The sequence below is a fragment of the Buteo buteo genome, chromosome 1 (assembly GCF_964188355.1).
Source record: "Buteo buteo chromosome 1, bButBut1.hap1.1, whole genome shotgun sequence".
In the NCBI taxonomy this organism is placed as follows: Eukaryota; Metazoa; Chordata; class Aves; order Accipitriformes; family Accipitridae; genus Buteo; species Buteo buteo.
This window is the reverse complement of record NC_134171.1, coordinates 67,372,792-67,398,818: the sequence shown is the minus strand read 5'-3', so window position 1 is coordinate 67,398,818 and position 26,027 is coordinate 67,372,792.

The following is a 26,027-nucleotide window of genomic DNA, read 5'->3' as shown; positions in this document are numbered from 1 at the left end:
TCAGGAAACACAAAGCCAAATTAAGCCAATTAGGTCACTACTATTAATCAGCATCCTCTTCATTTAGTTGAAGGACACCAGCACTGTGCCCTGTTCTTCTAGCATACTGTTTAACACTTAGGAGGTATTATTATACCTAATCCTTGTCACAAAGAGCTAAGAGACTACCTTTTTATATACATGTAACACAGAGGGAGAAATGAAAGGCAAGGAAGAGAGCCAAGTGTGCAGCTTTGAGGTTTCCTTGTAACAGGAATACTCTATCACCTTGGTCTGCAAGCAGTTTGTCCCAGACCCTGCAGGGAGCTGAGCCTTGGAGAGAAGGCAGGGAAAGGGCCTGTGTACTGGCTGGAAGAAGGGAGTCTGGAAGCGTTTCTCAGTGCAGGAGGCAAGTAATGGCTGGACTCACAATTACCAGAATAAGGAAAAGCACAAGTGCATAAACGAAGTAGGAAAGACCAAAGCCACAAAGCCCCTGACAACACCAAGTGCCTGAAGCATCACCTATCACACTGGCTTCAAGCAACACTGCTCAACAAGCCATTTCAGGACACACTTTCATTCTAGAGTTATTTGCTCAGCACCAGTGGTACAGCTGCATTTTCAGCTGGATCCAGCTAATTTTCACTGTGTTTTCAGTTTGTCACCATTTATCTGCAGACATAACAGTTTATTCATCTTATAATGAATAAACCATCATATTTCTCCTTATTTCTCCATCTTCTTTCTCCTCTGTTCTTTTTTTGTGTGGACAACACGTAGGTATCAATCTGGAGTGAGTTTTGGTGCTTTCTTCCCACCTTTGACCTCTCTAGGGTGATCACCCAGGAGAAATCCTGTTGGTGTTGGTCCCTTGCCAATAGGAAATGGAAAGTGCCATTTAATTTCCTATAACATCCCACGGAGCTGTATGCTTTGATGAACCACTGTACAGATTCAAACAGCCACTTTTTTTCAGTGACTCGAGGAACTAAAGTCACACATAGCAAAGAACATGGCTCCTCTTTCTCTCAGAGCAAAAAATAATCCCTGTACGCAATCCTCCATCTCCCACGTCACTTCTGTGGCCAAATGATACTGGATTTTACTTGGAAAAAGCTCTAACTGATGTAGCGTGTGGGCTTTTCCAAAGCCAAGCACTTTCCATATGCTATCCCTAGAAGAGCATTCAGATGAAGCATTCAAGCTAATGTCCAGACCAACTAACAAAGAAGGGTTGGTAAGGGCAAGAGGCAGAGAGAGAAAGAATAACAAGACTACATTTTTTAGTGAAGAACTACCTGAGCTTTGTCCAGTTTTCTTCTTCAGACTGTTTTCCTGCATGTGAATACGCAATGATCAGATGCTCCTTCTCAAGATGGCGGTGAGGATACTGCAGATTTGGAAAACTGGTCTGTCTCATGGTTTTGTTTCTGTACAGGAAGCTGGAGGTCTTGACAGGCACATTCAATAAAAAAAATTCCATGCTTGGAGCCAAAAATTCACTCAAACACTCTTGTTAGAGCTCTGAAGCAAAACCCCCTCTCAACTAGCCTCCAAAATAATTGTGTCAAAGTTATACAAACGCTAACAATGTATTCCAAGAAAATGAAATCTGCTGAGGTGAGGCTGGGAGGTGTTAAGACTTAATGAACATAAAAATATATAGCCTTGCTTAAAGAGAGCTGATTTTTCTTGAGCTGGCTACAGTCCTCAGCATTCCCTCTTCTGATTTTTAATCACTTGGAAACATCCATGTTATTCTTGCTGTGCTGGAAAGACGAAGAAAGTTGTTCCCCTGTTTGAATACATTGTAGGTGAGGAGAACAGCCTGTGACAGCTTATAGCAATTAGTTATCTTGACTTTTAAGGAGAAGAGTTGGCCAGCAAAGCAACACACAAGAGAGATGTGAGGTGCCACTCTCTTCAAATGACATACAAATATGCTTTGTCTCTGTATTCAGGGGAACAGTTTGCATGTGGGCAGAGAAAAAGGGGAACGAACAGACCTTTATCTCCACTAGCCCCACTGTATCAACCAGGAAATCTGTACTAGTAAGTAGCAGCAGGAGGAATAAATGAGCCTGTTCTTAGTATAGGCCAAATTTGTATTCTTTTCCACTGTAAGAAAAGAGATGCCAGGAAAGGCACTGAGATTCTCTAAGCATCTCTGTATGGCTATTGCCCTTCAAAGCATCAGGCAAAGCCATCACTTGGACCTTCAGAAGCAACTGCTGCAACAACCAGTATTTTACTGAGCAATATATGGATTCTCCACCTGGGATGGGGTAATCTTGCTTATACATACAAACTGGGGGACGAGAGCCTGGAGAGCAGTCCCACAGAAAGAGGTCTGGGGGTTTGGGTTGATGACAAATTGAATATGAGTCAACAGTGTACCCTGGCAGCCAAAAGGGCCAACCACATCCTGGGGTGCATCAAGCACCTGGGGGAGGTGCTCCTGGTGAAAGGGCAGTAACAGCTTCAGCTGGTGAAATCAGATCTGTCACAGCTCACCTGGCAGAGCCAGAGTGGTTTTGCAGGGTTTTTCTTCACAGTTTTCCTACTCAGTACCAGGAATGTAACTTGGTTCTGGCTGGAGCTTTTGCTCAGCTTGATCTCTGCTGCAGTGGTTTGTATTGCATCTGCATGACAAATTTTGAAAGCTGAATTAATGTGAAAGGCAGAAAATTAAACATATTATGAGAACTTAAGGCAAGCATGAAGAATTTTGTCTCTGTCAAATAGGAAGACCTCTTCCATGCTCATCCTTGCTTCAGACATGAGGCATGAGATGAATTTGGAAAAGGATTTTCATGCCAGGACAAATTCTCAAGTAAGAGCACTTCATCCAAGAAGCAATTTGCTTCACCAGTAATTTTTCAGTATTTCCTTTGTCATTGTTGAAGGTGTTTGTGTCTGAATACAAGTTTTGTTTTTCACACAGGTCAGATTTGGTTTTGTGGCTTACAACTCAAGTGAAACCCTTAACTGTACACACGTGGCATCATTCTTAAACTATAACATGAATGGGAACCTCAGAAGTTGATACTGAAACAGAGACTACCGAGTCAGAACAGGATGTAAAGACAGACCATGTGCAAGGGAAAAAGCTTGCATAAACACAAATATGTATGATAACTGGCAGCACAGTTAAAATCATACAGCTCATGATGGCCTTATGCAAAACTCATTGAAATAAGTTGAGAACATGCCTGCACATCCAAGGGTCATGATTTGTGCCAGTGAGTCTTATTTTACAAATTCTGTGGCTAAACAGATCCTGCATTACATTTCATCTTTTTTTTGCCCCCAAGGAAGGTGGAGTGCTGAACAGTGTCTACCAAACATAGCTCTTGGGCATTGATGTTGCAGGACAGTTTCTCAGCTGGAAGAATGATCCAGTTGTAGTACTGGGATTTCTTGCAGATTGAGAGGAGCCAACAGAAGGAAGTGAGACATTGTCACAGTCACACAGATCGTGACAGCCTTGCAGTTTTAATCCATTGAGTATGTCCAGTGTTGCCAGATGATATAGTCCATTGACAATGGTTATTTTACACAAGTCTGCTTGTTTCTCATAAAAAGCAAAAAGCATGGCTTGGCCATAACAAAATTTAAAGAGGCAGTTTTATTCAACAGGGCAAATAATGATGTATGTCTCCCTGCTTAATAATCAAAATGCCTGACTTGAAAAACTGAGTCGGGTAAACCTACTGTATTTTGCAAGAAAATATTTGAAATTATTAATCTATTTTTAATACTTTAAAAGCTTCAAACTAAACTGCTCTAGCACATCAAATGGGCAGGTAAAAATACCCTGGATCCAAGGCACTGACAAATAGCACCACGCTTTATGAAAATCCCACGCCTTGTTTGTCGTCACTGCTGTCTAGGCTGTGACAAACACTGGGCCTCAGGCAAACAGGCACAAAACATTTCATGTCATCAAAACATGAATCTGAGCTTTGCTTAACATTGTTCCAGGGAAGGAAGGACCAGAGCTGCCAGCTTATGGGCATACAGAATTATTGCTTGCCTAATGTTGAACAAGCCCTCACAAATCAAGTATCACTTTCCAGGTACCCTAATAATTCACCACATAGCAACTTTCTTCCAATGACTGTACACTAAGCCAGAGAAGCCAGCAGTAGTTCTTAGAAGTGCTTGGCATAAAACCGCATCTGACACTGATCATATTAAATGTTTATTTAGTTTCTGATGTGGATACCCAGCAGTTCAGATCTTGATTCATAGCAGGCCTTGCAAGCAAAGCATGGTCCAAAGGGGCACTTGGACAATCAATCTCCAATTAACTCTGCCTATTATTTTCCTACCACCAAGCCAAGAGCTAAGAACTTCAGTACAATACAGCACAGCATTGTAGCTTGTTACAATGCAAAAGACACTACCTTATGCCTAAAAAAGCACAGGGCTCTGAGTTCCTAAGTTCAAAAAGATGCTCTGGGCACATGTAGTGAGCACAGGATTAGCAACAGTTGCTCTCCAGGCAGCATGTGTTTGCTGTGTTCAGTTTTTTTGTTGATGCTTCTCACGGTGCATTGTGAAAGTGTGCACATCACGTAAACCCAATGTATTACTATCAAGTAATTAAAAAAGCCATCCTACTCTTCTGTGTCTTCCTCAGTTGTGAAGTTAAGTAGGGAAACATTTGTACTGCTTGTGATTCCTCAAGCTCCTCTCTACTTTCAGTACATACCTGTGGGGAACTGCCTTGCAACAGTTTCACTTACAGATGGGATTTCCATCTCTCCACAGGCTGATAGATGGCTTTGTTTATAGCCTGCATTACCACAGTACCAACAAAGAACAGAAATAGTGCCCCATATACTTTGGGAGAGGGGAAAAAAGGCAGGTCTTTTTCCCCCAAATGGATGGGTGAATGGAAAGATAGCTTGTGGGTCAGACATGGTGACAGTTTATATTTCATCCTATCTATACACTCCCTACACAGAAATTCTGCAAGTCAGACCACTGTACCAGACATAAAGCTCTGACTGTAGAAGCTTTTTTCTCTCCTCTCCTGCAAACTGGTATTTATCTTCTGTTTAGTGTTACTTGGCAAGCTCTCATTGACATTTATTCCTGAATTCCTCTAATGCAACTATTGTCATTTGAAGTTATGCTTCTGAAGCCAGTTTTTGGGAGTGAATTCCCATCCAAGAACAGATACATAACAAAGGTGGGATGAACTGGTTTTCTGGAGACACTTCTCTCCCTCTGCTCTGGCTAAAGCCAGCCTGAACAGCAAGGTAGGAGATGTAGAGCAGAAAGACTTGAAAGATGTTAAAAAGCAACAAGAGGAAAAAAAGACCCAAACCTTCCTTTATTTTTCAAGTAAGCTGGTGACAGGATAGGTGAACAGATGGACTGCCTGCTCTGATCAAGTCTGACAATTTCTACAATTTTATCTTTCTGCAGAACAGAAACCCAGGCTGAACTGATACTGGCAGTCAAGACAGCTCCCTGAAACAGTCAAGGGAAACAAATCTCCAGCTATTGACACACCAATAAATTACTTTAGAAAAATCAGACTATATTAATATTTTTCAAGAGGCAATTAAGTCAATCATTTAAAATATTCCGCTATTTACTTTGGCTCACAAGCAGACTTTCCCATGCCAGGTGCAACTCCTTTTTGTCTGGCAGTGAGTTACAAAGCAAGGAACCCCCCTCCCTCTCTATCGGGAAAGCCAGGTTTTCTACATGTTTGATGAAGTTGTTCACTGAACTCCTCCTTTCTCTTTCTGCCTGCCACTATACTTTACTTGCTGCTGATGTCTCTGAAAGGTGACTCTTCCTCCTTGCCAGGCTGAGCACAGCTTGAACCAGGTTCAGAAGCTCTACTGTGGATGATTGAGATACCCATTCTCACCAATGCTTGTCCTGCCTTCTTCAGGGAATTACATCTTCTTGTAGCTGAGCAAGTTCCTGCAGTCCGCTGTCTCAATTTCCCTGTGCATAGCTCTTAGTTAAAAAAATGAATACATCAAGTGATATCTATTAAGTTTAAGAGGTCAAGATCCTACTGACAGGACTTGATGGAAAGTGATAGCTAGCAAAACCTGAAGATGTTTTGAACTAAATTCTGCTGTTCTGAACACAGAGATCTAGAAAGTTAATTTTTTTTTTTTCAAGGTAATGTTGGATCAGCACTAAGAAAAGAAATTTGAAAGAGTTCATTCTTCAACTCCGAGATCTTCCACGGGAAGGTGAACAGTAGAGCTCTGAAAATGAACAGTGGTGAATGGGGCTGATTCTCTGTGGGCCAGCAGGGAGGGCTGCACCCAGCTGAAAACCTGGACCTACACACAGGCACTCAAATGTTTTGGTTTTTTTTTTCCTTCAAAAAAAGGGTGGACCTAGAGCCTATTGGCCAGCTCACTGCTTGCAGTTGCATAGTATTGCTGTTACCTTTCTGTTTCTGTCATCTGGCAATACCCTGTAGTTATCTGAAAGTTCATTTTAAACCATGAAGTATTTTGGCATTACATCTGACTGCTGCCGCTGTTCCCCCTCCCATGTAGAGTTCTGCCGCGGGCACTCACAGGTACAAGGAAAGAGAGACTCATTATGTTTCGCAGTCCATTAAATGCCCAGGAACACCAAACATTTGCATGCATAAACAAAACTTCTTTTTCAATATGTGCTTTTAGGTACTGCTAGAAGATAAGCCTTACACTTGGAAACTAACAGAAATGAAACCTCCATGTTGTTAACAAGGCACAGATCTTCTTATGGACAACATGATTTTGAAGAGAATTGTTTTCAGGGTGAAAAAAAAATTTAAAAAAAAAAGACCTAGATTGACCTTTCAGTCTGTCCTAAGGGGCAGGACTTGGCTACCCTGCCCTGGAAAGTGAGAAAGGAACAAAGAAAATCACATGCACAGATTAAAATTAGTTGACTAAAGTGGGTGTCAGACTGTCTGTCTGACAAAGCATCACCCTGCACAACAAAAATGATTGAATACTCATGAAACAGCTCCTAAGTGTCCAGTTTCAGCTTCAAGTTTTAAGGCATCAGCATGGGTTTGGCATAACACAACAGCCCATAAGCTGCAGCAGCTCAGAAGCCACTTCTCCAGCAGGTCAGACCCCCGCCATGTGGTGGCAACCTCTCCCTTCCCCTGTGGGTAGCAGCATTTGAATCACTCGAGTTTAATCCAGGATCACAGGCACATGAGAGCTCCAAATCACATGCTCTCCTTGCCTTCTTTTTGCTCTGCAACCAGATGATGTTGCATTATGCCTCTGGGGAATGGGTTATGCCCAAGACCATATCGTGAAGCAATCAGAAGTCAAAGCTGGGGATCTGCCCTGCCAGCACCCAGTAATGCCCCCAGCACCTACTGCCTGCTTGCCCCAAAGGACCAACAGGCAAATGGCCAGCATTTCTTCCCCAGGCCCAGCTCACAGAGCTCTGAGAAGGTCCAGGGAGGAGAATGGGAAATGTTTTTTCTTCTCCTGTTCCTCTGTACAGCCGAAATGAAATTCAGCTTCATGCAGAGACCCTCTTGTCCACAAAGGCATAAGGAAGCCACAGCTTAGCTGCAGAGCTAAACCCAGCCGGTGCAGCCAGCTAGGGCTGGCAAGGAGCCCTCCTCTGCTCACACACCCAGGTTTCCCCCACATCACTTGATCACTGAAGCAGCAGTACCTTAGCTACATGGCTTGAGCACAGGCTAGACCTCCCAGAACTCACGTGTGTTGGAATGGGGACATGGCAGCGATACTCAAAATACCTGCGGACGTACTTGTTCAGATGTGGGAAGAATGAATGCAAGCTGCTGCAGCAAGGAGACCGGCAAGAGCTGCTGCACCCTGCTCTCACTGCACGGCCACGTGCGCACAGGTACCAGCCGACAGAAGCAGCAACTTCCAGTATGGCTATGCAGAAATGACTCCTCTCTTGCTGCTGGGTTGAACATCAGTGTCATCTTGTTTCTCCATTGCCGTTCACTCCCAGGAACCCGCTAATTTACTATATATCCTTAGTAACGTTTGACACTGATATCGATATTTGATCTAGGAAAACAATATTTACTATGAAGCAGACCCCTTGTGTTCAAAGCCAACGATATTTGAAGACTAGCTTACAACATCTAATCACTTTTCAACACAAAAAAAATCCGGGAAACAATGTGCGCAAACATAGTTCAAACTGTGAAAGCTTCCCACAGGGTCTCTCACTGAAATTCATTCTTTTCTCATAAGATCTGTGTCTGACTACACAGGACAACACCTTCCAAGGGGCAGAGAAATACTTACAGGATCCCCACCAACTTTCATAGCCCAGGATTTTCCTGCACACCATACTCATGCTAGCCAGCTCGGCCAAGGCAGAGACCCTTCCCAAGCATGTGAATGCCACCATCTGTACCACCATATTATCGAAACAGTGCCAGTGAATAACTTGGTCAGTAATTAATACTTAATGAAATCTTTGCTGTCTAAAACATTTCCACTCCTTGAGTCGACCTTTGTGTGTCCTATCTTTAGGCCTTCTTGTATCATACTCTTTCATCAGTAACTGTTGGGCAAATATTTCTATACTGACAAGACCATAACAGTGCCCATAATTTGTGGTTTATGCATGTTACAAATTACATATTAAAACTTAAGTTCTATAATTAATATCTGCAGCTTATTAGTCATATTTTAATCAAGTGCAACGTATAATGAAATTACCTGTCAATGTGGTTTTTGAACTTTTCATCCTGCTGTCATAAGGTTTTGTTTTGTAGGTTAGTTTAGATGCCTTATTCAACAAAAGCAATAAATACAACTAATCCACTTAATTATGATTGCTTCATATACCATTGTGCATATATATAGGCAAATATTTGATCTACTATACACTTCAATAAAGGTAATCTATTTTCTTTTTTTAAATTCCTAATAACATTCATTTGGCTTTGCAGAGGAACCTCTCAACATAGCAACATTGTTTCCTACACAATATTACTTTCCACTGAGATACCTGTTTTTAAAACTGTTGCAGTGGTACTTACTGGAGTCTTTGCAAAAAACCCAGAAGCAGCCTGTGTAATGCGATGAGGCTGTAGTCAGCAGCCTCATCCTTATCTGCAGAAGGAAGCAGCTCTACAGCTTCCAACTCAAGAGTTCCTGCAAAATTATAAACTGACTGCTGGCATTTAATATCCTTGCCAATTACCCATGTGGTCAATTCTACCACATTCGGACACTTTTATAAATCAAAAGTGAGGATACTTGCATAAATTAAAGCTGGAATTTGACTGCATCAAGTATGATTGCCTTGTTTCCAATTGTGTTTGATACAACCATCTCCAAGGTCTGAATCCGCCCGTCTTGAACACAAGCAGCAGTTAGACCAAGCCTCTCCGAGATGACAACTCTATTGTATTTTAACAATGTCATCTTCCCGGCAGCACACTGTGTTCAGGGCACTGCTGCAAGTGCATGACAGATGGGGGGGAAATGGCATAGTGAACGTATCACCCCAGTCGTCATACGGCTTTTGGATGAATGCCACTTGAGGTGAGTAGCATGGGAAGATGAAGTGGAAAGAAGATAGGGTGATGGTGGCTACAAATACTGACATATACCTGCACCCTCATTTTGAGCACTGGCTGCGATTCTCAGAAGTGGGTGTAAAACTGCACTTGGATTGCTAATAAATGGCATCCAAAATGCAATCATCATCTCAGCATTCTGCTATGCAGATAGTGTTGTGCCTTCTGAGCAAAGCAGCATGCTGCCCTCAACAGAAAGCCCTGTTTATCACTTGGAGATGCAATAAAAATAACAAATGTCCAGAGTAAACCTAATTCACTGTGCTACTTAGTATTTGAAATACATAAATATGTCAAGCAAAAGACCTCTAATAGACCCTTTTATCCTGGTAATAGTGTACATATAATTTTCCTCTCATTAGTACAAAAACTACCTAGGGAACTATCGGCCCATCCTTCATCCATTTAATCTGCATTAGTTTACTTTTACCTTGTGTTTAATCTGCTTTCCCTCAAGGTATTTTGAATAAATCAATAGGAATACATGATTGTTTAATGATTTTTAGAAGAGCTCCCTTCGACCACAGCTGCATGATTTAGAATGACTAATTCCACTTTTTACAATTGATCCCGCCACACACGGCCCATCCATTCCTGCCACGTCTGGCCAAAGGGACCAGGAGCTCCATGGTGAGAGGGGTCTTAAAGGGGCCAGGGAAGGTCCCCAACAGCTTAGGGGGAAAAATAAGTAAGGCAACAAAATATGCAAAAACAAATGCTCTTAATTCTTGGCAACAGGCTCCAGCTCCCTAATGTAGCTCAGCGCTATAGCCTGATCATGCCTCTCGTATACCTGGGCTTTCAGCACACCACTGTGCCTTGCTCTTCAAAATTCCCTAGGGTGACAGAGGATTTTGCAAGAGGCAGCAAAGAGAAGGCCCAGTCTGGGTGCAGCAGGAGGGACTCCTGACACCAGGATTTTGGCCTTGAATACAAACACTCATGCTTGCTGAAGCTCAGTGTACAAGCAAAGCTTTCTTGCTTGCTTAACAACAGAGGCAAAGTCCTCCTGATTTGACATGCAAAGGTCCAGTCAGTTCTAGCTTCTATCTCTTTTTAACCTCAAAGTCATTTTGACAGTGTGAATACACCAGTGAAGAAGAAATATCACTGAAAAGGGGAGGTTATACCTATTTATCCCATCCACCATGAAGGAGACATGGTATAGTGTGTATAAGACTAGGGCTGGGATCAAGGGAGTTCATAGCTATACACATTTCTGCCATTGAGCTCTTACCTGACGGGGGATGTATCCTCCTCAGCTCTGTTTCTCATCTCACCAGTTGTCTGATCTTATCTAAAAAGGGCATAAATTCCCACAAAAAACTCCAAACATACATTACTACATTTTAACAGAGCTCTGAGCACAGCAGAGCCCTGGTGTCTGCTAGAGCCTCTGGATACTCGATACAAACAGCAATAGGTACAGCATGACCTTATTTTATTGTGATCATGGAGAGAATAAACCAGTTAGCAAGTGCACAACCTAGTGCCCTGTGCCCTAACCACACTCTTCTCCCAAGAGTGGGCCTGATATTCCTCTACAGAAGCTTTTCGGTGTGCGGCCCTTTCTCAGCCCTGGCACCCTTGTCCAGCATCAGGACCGAACCCACTTCCCTCTCTTCAGGGATACTTAGCACGTAGTCCTTTAAGTACAGAAACTATGGGTAGGAAGCTATCTGAAGTATAAAGGTATCCGCACCATGGCTGAAGAGACAGCCAGCACCTCTTACATACCTGTATCACCTACAAAAGGACACAAGCTCCTGCTGAGGGCGATATCTACGGAAACCAAGATTAATAAAAACTGGTCTAAACCCCAAGCCTTGTGTGGTCCTCCCAGAGGTGGTGGCTGTCTTCTGCCAGCCTGCTTTCTGCTGGGTCTTGCTCCGCTGCCAGAAATGTCTCAGTTTTGGGGGCTGTTTTGAGCTGTCAACATAGGGCACAGAGGTCTGGGAACTGCAAGAGAATTATCAGCAGTATCACTAACAAGCCCCACCTTTTAGACAGCTGAATTCACAGGACATACAAGTCCATAAAACCTCCCCTCCCCCTGACCCTCTCTCTTTTAAAACATTGGTGGGTTCTGGATTAGGCCATCCATTAAATTCAACAGTCCTGTTAAGACTAAATTCACCTTATTTCAACTGTGATATATGAGCACATTGGCAAACAGACCAGCATTGTATCAACACTTAAAGCTGACACTGCTACAGCACTAAAGGAAAAAATACTGGTAGTTAGCTCCAATAAGTTAGAAATCTTCTTTGATCAAGACACTGAAAGTGATTGAGACAGGCTGTGTAAGAGTCCTTACAAAGTGTCAAGGTACAGAAGACATTACAGTTAATGGTAAATAATCTATTGCTCTAGGGTTTTTATAAGTTGACTGCAGTCCAATGAAGACTTGTCAAGAAGGCTGGCAGCTGAGAACTAGGCTAGCATTTATTATTTATTCTTTTACCAGCTTACTTAATCAGTTCCCAAAGCTCTTTGCAAGATGGTAAGGACTTTTGGTGAGATAGAGGGCTCTCACGTAAAGATCAGAACAGCATAATGCTGTGGAAACTGGAAATCCCTGGGTATTCGGAAGAGGTACCTACACTCTGCACTGGAAAACTGTTCCACACATTAGAGGAGCATCCTCAGAGTACAGAAGGAGGCAGAGAGCAGAAGCCACAGTCAGTAGCTGTCACTGCTCACCGTCCTCAGCCTGTCCTCAAGAAGAAAAGTCAGCTTGAGGTTTTAGGAAGAGAAAGTAGATGTTTGTGCCCATGTGACAAGTTTCATAAGATGATGAAAGGGTCCTTGATAGCAGGGGGCTGGGGGGTGGTGTTTGATACCTGCTGCCAAATGGATAGAGCAGCGTATTGAGAAGTCTGGCAACTGACAGACATCTCCAAGCAGCCCATTCTCAAGGGTACCAGGACTGTCCCTGGCATAACATGGCACTCAGTGGGACTGGAGCATATGTTACTCAAGCCACCTACAGACACATTCCCCCACCCCAGGCTCCCTGACCTGGCAGGTGCAGTCATCCCCTCCAGCAGTGAGTGATCCCCTGCCACAAGCCAGCTCTGAACTCCACTGGAGATACAACACAATAGGAGCAACAAGAAAACTCACTATTTCTGCTCCGGATATCCTACCCACAGGTCAAAGTCTCTCCCATAAGCAACAACATACCCAGTTCTTCTACCTGCCTCCCAAAGCTTCAGGCTGAGGTTCCTCATTTACCCCAATAAGTATTGGTGAATGCTCTAACTGAAAGCTAACTTGAACAGCTCCCAACCCAGAGCCACAATTAGCAGATTGGAAGCTGGGTTACTGTACTGGCAGGATAATCCTCCCCATCCCCTAGGGCTTAACCACTGAACTCAGAGCACCTGGCACCGGTAACACACACAGATCCCACAGGAGACTGAGTGAGGGTCTTTGCAGATGAAAAGTAGAGGGAAAACGCATCTGACATTGAAGGATTTTCATTTTTACACAGAGAAATGAGGTCCAGAGACTATTGCCCAGTGTCACACAAGAACATGAGAGATGTGAAAACTTAGTACAGGTATTCTGAGTTGCAGTTCTGTGCGTTAAACATAGTCCCACTCTTCCTCATGCACACACTACTTCTACATTAAAAAGAACAATTACTGAACAGGACATAAATATCTTACACCTCCAGACATACACTTAAATTGACAAGCCTATGCATTTTCTCCTCTTATATTTAAAAGGAAAGTGTACAGGGGAATTTATTTTTCTTAGTGGTAAAGTAACACCTTACATATTTTGTTTACCAGCACATGTTACTTTTTGGCTGTTTCAGAATATTACGTCAACCACCTCAGAGTGTCTTTTTGTAGCTTTCATGCAAGTAAAACATTTATAATTTTACTGGTTGACCAAATGATAAAAGTCTGTTTATATCAGTAGAGCCAGAGTGGTCAACCTGCAGCTGGAAGGGAAGAAGGGAATGTCTTTGAGAATGCAACACTTGTGAGCTGAAATGGAAAGAATGATTTTCTGTTTCTTTCCCTCCCTTCTTTTATCCTCTGTCTGTACTTTAATGACTCGCTGAATTTTTCCCAACCTCATTTGGTTAATATTACTTCTGATCTTTTTATTCATCCTTGAACTAAACATAAAGGTCTTTCTCCTGTAGCACATCCTTGTAATATGAGCCCAGCATCAGCAGGCATTCCAGGCATGTATCTATAGGTTCCTACAAGTTTTAAAGGGCCTCAAATCTCCATCAAGTGAAGATGTCAGCAACTTAAACTCTAAAAGTTCATCTGATTAAATCTGCAATAAAATAGGCACCATGTAAATGATTTTCCTGCTTCCCTAGTATTTTCCACTACTGCACCATGAGACCATTTCTACATTTGTTGCTTCTGTGTTAAGATATGAGTGTGTTATAAGTTGCCTAGTTACAACTGCATTTTTTTAATCGGCATAAAATATATGCCAGTGTTTGACTGAGGTCCAGCTCCATTACTAAATGCAGAAGCATCTAATTAGTGCAAGGTGCACCTATCTTCTGAAAAGTAGGCTTTTCCAAATAGCCTGACACATGTGCCAAACTCACTTGGCTACCATCAGCTTTGAACTCTGAGCACAGAAACCAGCCTCATAGTCCCAGAGCCAGGAGCTGCCTGCTGGCCCTTGAAAAATCTTGCCCTGACTGGGGTGCCCAAAAGGAAGCTGGTGAGTTCTTCCCCCAATCTAGGCATTTAATAAAACCTAGCAAGTTAATCTGTCAAGCTTTTAGTGAAATATGCTTATATCCCTAGGTTAATAATATGCCAGAGGGGCTTTCAGTTTGTATCCAGGATTGCAAATCCTAAGACTATATATGCTTTTGCTTACACTGCCAGCTCTTTGGAGCAGCACTTGTTCTGGCTATGTGTGTGGGCAGCAGCAAGTACAGCGCTGGTGCCACTAGGACGCAATCAAATATTAATAACTACACAGAGTATGCCTGCATTTCCTCATTAGGAGCTAAATATGTTTCTGCTTGAATTGAAGTGACTGATGGAGCATTTGAGTCTTTCACCCAACGTAATCTCATGGCAAGCTTTAAGGAGCAAGTAAACTACCACTTCTCTGCTCCCTTACTATTAAACTGGGGAGATTTGATCTTTCTTAGCTGAAGTTAGAGAGATCATGCAACATTGGGTTCAGAGGCACCAGTGTAATAAGCCCTGGGTCACATCAGCACATTGTGGTGCTTCTTCATCTCTGTGGATTTCTAAGAGAGAAAACTTAGTATAGATCTGTCTCTATGGGCACTCCCTCCCTCACCATGAACTGAAGACTATGCTTTTCTGTGCCTCACAAGCCTTGTGATAGTAATTTCCAGACATGCAAAGAGGAAAAAAGCATTAATTGTTCCATAGTTGTTCAATTGTTCTCAGCTGAAAGGACAGGGGCTCCCCCCTGTCCCATGTGTCACAGGAAACATAGGTAAACTTCTGTTCTTAGCAGCAAACCAGAAGTAAGTCTTCTGACCTTACAGCAGTACAGATGTAGTAGTTAACTTTGCTCTGGGCCAACAAACCAAATATCATGAGAGCCCTCCACCTGTTACAAAGAACAGAGGGGAAACCAGACTGTTACCCTGCATCACACCCTAAGGCAACATCCCACATAAGGCTGACGTGTCACTGACACGCAAAATAAGGTGCTATGCTACTGGGTGCTGTCTTGCCTGTCCTGGGAACAATTAATCCTATTAATTGCATATAAAAAGTCTGGTAGCAATTCTACAAATGAGTAAACACTGAGATAAAAGTGTAATCGTCCTAGTACAGCAAATTGGATTCAAGTCCTCATTGAACGATCCTGTTTCATTTCAGCAATTTTATTATCACCATTACTGGAACAAATTACTTTATTAAACAAAAGGGGCTTTTGTAAAAGAATTTCTTCTTGTGGGCAATATCATGAAGCTCTAACACAAAACCAGCAATTACACTTGTCAGGGGATTTCTTTAAGCAATTCAGCTAATGGCTTATGACAGGTAAGACTTAAAATGTTCATTCAAGCCTTCCCTCTGCTATATAGATATATTTTGTCAGCACAAAAAAGCACTTTTAGTGAAATGAATGCTTTGGGCAGTGGTTTGGTTGAAATGCTGCAGAAGGTAAGAAATGGATGGCTACAAGCTCTTCAGAAGGGATAGACAAGGTAGAAGAGGTGGTGGGGTGGCTCTCTATGTTAGGGAATGTTTTGACTGTACACAGCTACACGATTCTGATGACAAGGTGGAGTGCTTATGGGTGAGGATGAGAGGGAAAGCCAGTAAGGCTGATATTGTGCTGGGAGTCTGTTATAGACCATGCGACCAGGTTGAAGAGATGGATGAATCGTTCTACAAGCAGCTGGCATTAGTCTCAGAATCGTGTGCCCTTGTCCTCGTGGGGGACTTTAACTTTCCAGACATCTGCTGGAAATACAACACAGCAGTGAGTAAACAATCTAGGAGGTTCCTGGAGCATGTGGAAGATAACTTCTTGACACAGCTGGTGGGTGAGCCAACCAGGGGAGGAGCCTTGCTAGATCTGTTGTTTACGAACAGGGAAGAACTGGTGGGAGGTGTGATGGTCAGAGGCCATCTTGGGCTTAGCAACCATGAAATGATAGAATTTTCAATTCTTGGTGAGGCAAGGAAGGTGGTCAGCAAAACCACCACTACGGACTTCCGGAGGGCAAACTTTGGCCTCTTCAAGGCACTGGTTGAGAGAGTCCCTTGGGAGACGGTCCTGAAGGGCGAAGGGGTCCAGGAGGGATGGACATTCTTTAAGAAGGAAATCTTAATGGCTCAGGACCAGGCTATTCCCACATGCCACAAGTCGAACTGCTGAGGAAAACGACCAGCCTGGCTGAATGGGGAGCTTTTGCTAGGACTCAAGAAAAAAAGGAGAGTTTATCATCTCTGGAGGAAAGGGCGGGCAACTTGGGAGGAGTACAGGGATCTTGTTAGATCATACAGAGAGAAAGTTAGAAAGGCAAAAGCTCAGCTAGAAATAAATCTGTCCACTATCATAAGGGACAACAAAAAATGTTTTTACAAATATGTTAACAGTAAAAAGAATCCCAAGGAGAATATCTTTCCTTTAATAGATACAGAAGGGAACATAGCAACCAGTGATGAGGAAAAGGCCAAGGTACTTAATGCCTTCTTTGCCTCAGTCTTTAATAGTGAGTCCAGTCATCCTCAGGGTACTCCACCCCTTGAGCTGGAAGGTAAGGATGAAGAGCAGAACATACCCCCTTAATCCAGGAGGAAATGGTTAGTGACCTACTACGCCATCTGGACACTCACAAATCTATGGGACCCAATGGGATCCATCTGACAGTACTGAGGGAGCTGGCGGAGGTGCTTGCCAAGCCACTCTCCATCATTTATCAGTAATCCCGGTCAACAGGGGAGGTCCTAGACAACTGGAGACTTGCTAATGTGATACCCATTTACAAGAAGGGTCGGAGGGAGGATCTGAGGAACAACAGGCCTGTCAGCTTGACCTTGGTACCAGGGAAGATTATGGAATAGTTCATCTTGAATGTGCTTACATGGCATGTGCAGGACAACCAGGGGATCAGGCCCAGCCAGCATGGGTGCACGAAAGGCAGGTCCTGCTTGACCAACCTGATCTCCTTCTACAACCAGGTGACCCGCCTAGTGGATGAGGGAAAGGCTGTGGATGTTGTCTACCTGGACTTTAGTAAGGCCTTTGACACTGTCTCTCACAGCATATTCCTTGAGAAGCTGGCAGCTCATGGCTTGGACAAGTGTACTCTTCGCTGGGTGAAAAACTGGCTGGATGGACGAGCCCAGAGGGTTGCGGTGAATGGGGTGAAATCCAGTTGGCGGCAGGTCACAAGTGGTGTTCCCCAGGGCTTGGTGTTGGGCCATGTTCTGTTTAATATCTTTATCAATGATCTGGATGAGGGGATTGAGTGCACCCTCAGCAAGTTTGCAGATGACACCAAGTTGGGCAGGAGTGTTGATCTGCTGGAGGGTAGGAAGGCTCTACAGAGGGATCTGGACAGGCTGGATCGATGGGCCAAGGCCAATTGTATGAGGTTCAACAAGGCCAAGTGCCGGGTCCTGCAGCTGGGTCACAGCAACCCCATGCAGTGCTACAGGCTTGGGGAAGAGTGGCTGGAAAGCTGCCCGGCAGAGAAAGACCTGGGGGTGCTGGTTGACAGCCAGCTGAGTATGAGCCAGCAGTGTGCCCAGGTGGCCAAGAAGGCCAACGGCATCCTGGCCTGTATCAGAAATAGTGTGGCCAGTAGAAGCAGGGAGGTGGTTGTTCCCCCTGTACGTGGCACTGGTGAGGCCGCACCTTGAGTCCTGTGTTCAGTTTTGGGCCCCTCACTACAGGAAAGACATTGAGGTGCCGGAGCGTGTCCAGAGAAGGGCAACCAAGTTGGTGAAGGGTCCAGAAAACAGGTCCTATGAGGAGCAGCTGAGGGAGCTGGGGCTGTTTAGTCTGGAGAAAAGGAGGCTGAGGGGAGACCTTATCACTCTCTACAACAGCGGGGTTGTAGTGAGGTGGGTGCTGGTCTCTTCTGTCAGGTGGCTGGAGATAGGACAAGAGGAAATGGCCTCAAGTTGAGGCAAGGGAGATTTAGGTTAGATATTAGGAAAATTTTTTTTACTGAGAGGGTTGTCAAACATTGGAATGGGCTGCCCAGGGAAGTGGTTGAGTCACCATCCCTGGAGATATTCAAAAAGCGAGTGGACAAGATACTTCAGGACATGGTTTAGTGGGCATGGTTAATGGTTGGACTCGATCTTAAAGGTCTTTTCCAACCTAAATGATTCTATGAGTCTAAGGCTTGGGGTAGGCTGACGTGCAGGACAAGGGGACTGGGCAGGACTCCTGGTTTAAATTAGGAATAAAGTCTGATGACAGTTACACAGTAACGGAGACACTCAAATACCTGGAGAAATCAAGACCAACCCCATTGCTGGGGGAAGTAGAATAGAAAAGATTGCTTTGCTGTAGCGTCAACCTAAGAAGTATGCCAAGGGAGTCTTCTAGCTCTTGATGCTTTCACATCAAGATGGAAGGACAGCTTGGGCCTAAAAGATGTTTCCATCAAAGACAAATTATCAGGCTCATTGCAGAAATAGCTGGATGACCTTTAACAGCCAGTGTGGGTTTTTTTTTTTTTTTAATGCAGTTCTGCAGGCTATACCATTTATTATGCATAAACAGAGTGGTTGGAAAACTGCTGTCCTGACAAAGTATACTTTGACAAAAGGCTGCAGGATCTAAGGAAGACAAGTGTCCTATAAACAAAACCACCAAAAAACTATTTTAATCAGTATTAAAGGCTTAAAAAGAGTGTCAAAGACAGAGCCAAGTGCCTAAACAACACCGAAACCTGTATGCACTAATGTCTACCAAAGCTATTAGGAAGCTGATACCTCCAAGAAATTAGGGCCAGGGTGCCCCAATTGTATGATGGCTTTGACAGTGTCAGCCAATGCTGTTGGTTGGATGGTTGTGCTGAGATATTAGACATAATTTCCCTCTATTCTGCAATTGCCCTCCCCCTCTCAGGTTCCCCTCCATGCTTCTGGAAAAGAGTCAGCCATGATTTGACTATCACTACGCAGAATGGGTAAAAAACAGAAAAACACATATCACAATCATAAATATGCCACCAGAAGTAAGAAAACCATACCCAGTCCTGGGCATCTCTTCTAGCTCAGGGTTAACCCAAGAACACAAGGGGCTCCCAGATGGCCAGTAGACAAGGCGGTGTGACTATTTCAGACACTTCACCTTTGTTGTGCTTCACTCCGAGTTTCTCTATTGTGTATGTCATGAAGTCAAAAGTCCAGGAGAGTTAATATAAATCCTTACATTCTCATTCTCCATGTACACAGCTATTTGAAATCAATAGCTGGGACTCCTAAGGACTGATGTGGATCTCAGCTTGGAGATCTGTGCACAGCTCCATTCAGCCCTGGTGTCCTCCATCTATTCTTAAACCCTCTAATTCCAAAGGCAAACTTTTTTTTTTTTAAGGTCACCTCACCCCGCACCTCACTCTCACACACACACAGAGTTCTTCAAAAAGGGAGGCCTACACTGGCCCTGTTTACTTAGAGCACAAACATATTCAAGCCAGCCATGTCAGATTAAAGGAAGAAAGGGGAGAGAAATCAAAGCCTCTAAACTGCACATAAAAGGCAATCGCTGGCAACCAATCTGTTCTACTTCCAACTCTTTGCACTTTATGAATAAAGGTCAAGCTGGTATTAGCACCCAAATGTTAATGTTCTTATAAGGATTTAAGCTGCTTTAACAGCTGAGTAAGTGAGAGTGATCCACAGGGCCACACCTAATCATGCCCTTACAGCAGGGAAGACCTCTGCTTCTCAGAGCCGGCTGTCCACAGGGGCACAGGGAGACCTACAAGAGCGAATTACTTACCGATCGCCTAAAGAAGACTTGAGGTTAACTAGCCCCTTCCCTGTTATTCTTCCATCTGCTGTGCCTGCTGGTTGCTCTTTTACCTTCACCTATTTTGTGCTTGTTTGGCTTGTCAGGCTTCTTTCTGGCTCTGTAGTGGTGGCTTTCAGGACATGAACTGGTATACAGAAAAAGCACCCTCAGATAATTCCCACATCTGACTTGCAAGGAGTTCATCTACCCTTCTTGTTTTTTAAAAAATGACACACCTCTTTTTAAGCACCTTTTTTTTTTTTCCATTTAAGGTTAACAAGGCACAACTGTCCATTCCCCTTTTCCACAGCCAAAATTTTGGGCCAGCTGGCAGCCAGACCCAATTCCCAGTTTTCTTTCAAAGTTGATGATGCTACCCTCTCTCTATTTAAAAGGTAATGCAGCTCTCACTTTTGCAGTCTTGCCCTAAGTGTACTGGAAGTACCCAGCTCCCCAAAGCAGCTATTAAATTCTCTCACCTAACTCTCCAGGCGGCAGCAGAGACCTAGCAACTTCATGTCCACATTTCCAAATGCACAGCATGCTGAAAAAGCTTCAGAATGACTCAATACTGGCTCACTGTACCAGACAGAGACCTCACCCACCAAAGGAAAAGAGGTTTTACCGAAGAAAGAAAAAGTCAATATTTGGGATATGTTTTCATAAAGTCAGGACAAGTGCACTGCTAAATTAATTCATGTCTGGCATTTACAAACAGTAACTTGATCTTTCAGCTGGTGCCCTTGCCAAGTCAAGCAGTTTTTAAAAATTAAATTTTTGTAAAGGTGAATTTAGTGCTAATGAAATTGAAAGACCAGAAGCAATAGCTTGCGCAAGGCACTGGCCTGCCAGGCTCTGCAGGAGCTTCCCTTCTGCTGGTGACAGGGCAACTAGATCCTGAGCTGTATAAAATTTGTTGCTCAAGTCCTAGGCCTCACCCCCTCTAGGACAGCCGGCTAGGATTGCTTTTTGAATGCACAGCAAGAGAAATCCAGTCATTTAACAGGCTACCCTAAAGCAAGCTGCCCAGCACCGATCAAAGTTATGCATTACACTTTTTGGAGAGAAGAAGTTACCAAGTGTGTCACACTAAGCCGGCGCTTGCCATTCAGTATCGCATTTCTGCAGTCCTATCTGAAAAGGGATGGAGATGAGTCCATCAGCAAGGGTTCAGTCGACATCCAGAAAAATAACTTCTGAACTGCTAAGGTTCAACCAGGACGCTTCCCTGAGGTTGAGCAAATACCTGAAGTGCCAAGGGAAGCCACCCCGTTAATGGTGCTGCTGTACCCCCCCTCCTGTGGCCCTGCGCACGGCCAACCCGACCCAGGAACTGCCCGATCTCGGCAGGCAGCACCTCCAAGCCAAACCCTACTGATCCCAAACAGCTCTCTCCTGGGGAGCGGAGCCTTTCTCTCTGGCAAACACCCTTATGGCACATGAATTATTTTCTGTCAAGAGAGGATTAGGCAATATTATTTGAGACCAGTTAACTGGCCAGACTCCCAGTGAAAGCTTGGCTTTGCAGGCTGGGTCCTCCCTGCTTCCAAAGGGCTGCTGCACGCAGGCAGCGCACTCAGAGTCACCCTCCGCACCACTGCATGTCTTTGTGCAATTTTTTGTTTCCGAGGCATTAGCTGTCCATAAATTTGCTTATGTTCCTGGTTTGTTTTTTTTTTTTTTTTTATTTACACATTTATAGTAAAGAAATCCTCAGTCAGGAATACCCTCCTCTTACCACCTCCTCCTCACACAAACTCGGCCAAGTCTCAGCGCCACTTGGTATCTGTTGAACTGAACTTGTTTTCCACATCATTAACTACAATTACCTACCCAGCAAGGGGATTAAAAAAAAAAAAAAAAAACAAGCTCCAACTTCTGGCTCCGGCAGACACACAGAAAGGAGCCCTATTTGCATATTCCAGCTGCCTTTTCGCTACCGGCTTTGCAGAGCCAAAGAGCCCAATTAAGCAAGGTCGAGGAGGAAAGCCCAGCCGCCAGAAGCGGGCGGACGGCCGCCATTTCGACCCGCTCGAGAGAGGTGGGGGCTCACTCGGCTGCGTTCCGCCTGCCCCGGAGCAGGCCCCCGTCCCCCTCCCCGTGTTTAGGGACCCGTTTTGCCCGCCCCCCCCCCCCCCCCCCAGCGCTTCCCAAGCTGTGCCTCGGGGGGCCTCCCTGGTGGTCCGCAGAGTCCCCCCTCCCCGGGGGGCTCCGGGAGAAGCGGCGGGGCCCAGCTCCGAGCGAGGCCCCCGCGCAGGGCAGCGCTCGCAGGGCTGCGGCCGGGACGGCTCCCAAACGAGCTCCAGCGCCAGCATTTCCATTTTAAAGCCCCAAGTTGGTTAAACACCACCCCCCCCCCCCCCCTCCCCACCACCCTCCTCCTCCCCCTCCCCACCCCGGCGTTAAGAAATGCAAATGTGACCAATCCTATTTTATGTTAAAAAGCGAAAAACATTTCAATGTATTCTTGTCTTGTATGACTGGCTAAGAGCCTCTAAATCCCCACCATTTACCAAATTAAACTAATTGAAAGAGCTTCCAAAAGCCACATCTGTAGGCTGACGTCTGTCCCTGCCTTTCGCTTTAGGCTGGGGGAAACTGTTCTCCATCCCATTGATCCCTGAATAGTCACGCCTGTCAGGAAGCCACATCAACCATTATCATTCTAATTTTACTGCCTTTCTTGGTCCCTAATCTAATTTGCAACGATGCTTAAGCATTTCGCAAGGCCATAGCACTTTCTTCAGAATTTCAACAAGAGCATTAAACCCCCAATTTACATTAATGAAGTGCACATTTAATTAGGGGAGAGGGTAAATGGAGGGCTCTTCAAGAGCAGTTTGCGTGATATGATAGGCACTTGAAAAACGAAGATGTACCTGATAAAAGACTCTCGGTGCAGCCTTCGTGCCTCATTTCACTTCTCGGCTTCCTTCCCCACCCCAAAACCACTGACACCAAGCCCAAGAGAACAGGGTCTGGCAACGAGAGAGGGCAGTACCCCCCTGGCCCAGAGGGTCGGCCGGTGTGCACCTCCCACCGACGGAAAGCTCTGGTCTTGGGGCTCAGCTGCACTTCAGGCCCCATCCCGCACAAACCTGCGTGGAAGCCATATCCAGCCAACTCGGTGCTTTCACACATTCAAAGCCATACACTTGCACCCTCAAACCGGTTGAAAACAGCCCTCTCTAGCTAAGGGTTTCCCTCCTCAAGGGCATCCAAACACATATATACAGACACAGACCTCAGTTTCTGGGGGCAGAGACTGCCTCTCACCGAAGGTTTTCCTATCGTTCAACACAAGCAGACTCTGGAGCTCAGGCTCCATGTGCTACCAAAGCACTTCTCAGAAAAGGGAACAGAGGACAGATTCCAGTGTTTAAAGATCAGTTCAGTACATTTATAGCCACAATTTTCTGCTGCTACACTCCTGTCCTGCTACACCTTTGAGTGGCAGGGAACGCAAATCTCCTTCCGAGCCTTCTCCTCTGAAACCAAGGTATGAATGAAGAAATGAAGTGCCAGCTGGAGTCAGCTGTGAGATGCTAGCTGGGCATCCCTCCCCTCAGCAGCTCATCAGGCACTCCTTCAAACCAGCCCTCCTCTGAGGGAGCTGGCAACTTCCCACGCCTCACTTCAACCCTGTGTGCTCAATCCAGTGGCATGGGGATTTCCCCAAAGTCCAAGCCCCTGCTCTGGGAACATCTCCCTCGCTTCTCCCACTGCTGCAAGCAGGCCAGCTCACGCTGAAGCATCTCCCATAGCCAGGCACTAACTGGACACACGGGCTCCAACTTGCGTCTCTGTCATCACACTGAGCAGAGAAAATTACTCTAGAGGAAGGCTTGGCAAGTCACATGGCATTTTTGTTTTACATTTCTAATAGAGGACACAGCACAGATGTGATCCTCCTAAATCTCACAATGCTAGCAGCAAGCGCTTTCAGTACTGTGCCACATCAGCTAGCCTCATCTCTCCTAGCACTTCTGGTGTCCTCACCACCCATGCTCTCAGTGTCAGTGCAGGCACAGAACTAGCAGTGCAGAAACAGCCACCAAGAAAATGGGAGTTGGGAGCAGCCTCTCTGCTGGGCTGCAGGTCAGCAAGAATTAAATACTTAAATACCTCCTTAACAGAATGTGTGAAGCAGTTCAATATAAACCAGTTTCATAGAGAAGGCTTATGTGAAAGTTTTCTTCGAATTGAGGGCTTTTCTTCAAAAGCCTTATCAAGACTGCAAAATGTGACAGAGGAGAAGGGCAGCAAAGATGACATGTATACAACAGAAAAGGACCATCCAAAATCTGTTATAGGAGATAACACAGAACGCATCATAAAATAATTTCTTTGACAGAAATATTGTCAAAGAACCAGCAGGAGGGAAAATGTAACAGAAGAACGCACACAAATATATTACTGTACAAGTAGAGGAATCTGAGAAGTAAAATAAAGGAAGTGATTTAGAAATAAGTAAGTAGCTGACAGAGTGAGAGCAGAGTGATTTCTAGCAGCAACACAGCAGGAGACAAGCCTGAAGAAGGCAAGGATGAGGGCGAGGGTGAAGAGGTTAAGCAGCAGAGAATGAAGACATGAGAAACGTGAAGCAATGCCTCGCAACGCGAGCAAGGACTGTTATGTCAGCTGAGATACTTTGGGGAGCTACATTTTAGCAGCAATAACAACACAAACAAATATACTAACATTACAGACTACCACCAAAAACTTTTCCACCAAATTATACACCCACTCCCCGATGCTTTTCTCTCCAACATACAGTCATCTCCCCCTCCAACCGCAATGTTGTGATGTTTCACTTTGGATTATCCCCTTGACTGAAGGCAGAAGCAATGCAGCAGCTGCCGCAAAGCACAGGACAGCCCCAGCTCTGAGGCTCTCTAGAGGGAGCAGGGCCAGGTGAAGCAGGCATCTCTGCAGCCCCAGAGACCCTACAGAGTTAGGGTCACACATCTATGGCCTCATCCTCCCCCCTTCTCCCCAAACTCTTGATCAGCAGGAACTCTGGCTACCGCCCAGAAATACTGCAAATGAGACTGTGCTGCCCAGGGTTGACAAACCAGCCTAAAAGCACAAAGCAAACTCAACTGTGTTCAAAATGATGCAGGAACAACACAGCATGCACTTAAGGAAACCACACTTGCACATCAGCCACATCAGATCAAAGCATTGCCAGCGTGGTCTTCAGGTGTCTCTGTCACCTCATCTCACAGCCCTGCTCACTGACCAACCCCACTTACGGTTTGTTGTCTTGCTGGGGGAAAAAAAAGGAAGCCTGGACGTGGACACATCTCTTGCTGGGCATCTCATCCATGGGACCTCACAGCCTGCCAGAAGCCCAAGTCCTCTTTCAGGTAGATCAGGCCCCCTCACCTCACCTCACCTCACCACCCAAACCTCTCCTGCTCCTGGAGCACTGCTGAAATAACCTCCAGGACCAGCCCCAGCCAAGCACTCTCCCTCAGGGCATGCCATGTGGGCCAGGTGCCTGTGATGAGCCAGCGAGGCAGCAACAACCCCCGGCTGTGACCAGGGGACAGGGGGGCTGACCCCCAGCACTGGGCACAGCTGCAGCTCATGCCCTCGTCCCCTCGTCCGCTGGCACAGCAGCATTGGCTGGATACTGCTAACCACAAAGTGGGGCATGCCAGCCCAGCTGGGGGTCTGGCCTTCTCTGATGAGTGCCCATGTCATTTTTGCTGTCCCAAATTTCACTTGCAGGCCAAAGTAGGACTTTTGTGGAAAAGCCTGCACAGGCAAGGATGGGAGGAATTTCTAGGAGAACAGGCAAACCCCAACGCTGCTGTGAGCCTGCTTCAAGGGTGTGTTGCAGCACAGCAGCATCTTGCTTACACTGGGTGGGGATATCCGAGTTTCCAGACTTGGGTGACACAGGTCCACCACTACAAACAAGACCCTACGTTTAAACGCTTCCCCAGCAGATCAGGATTTAGTTTGTGTGCTTCTGGTGTGGCTGTTGTAAATT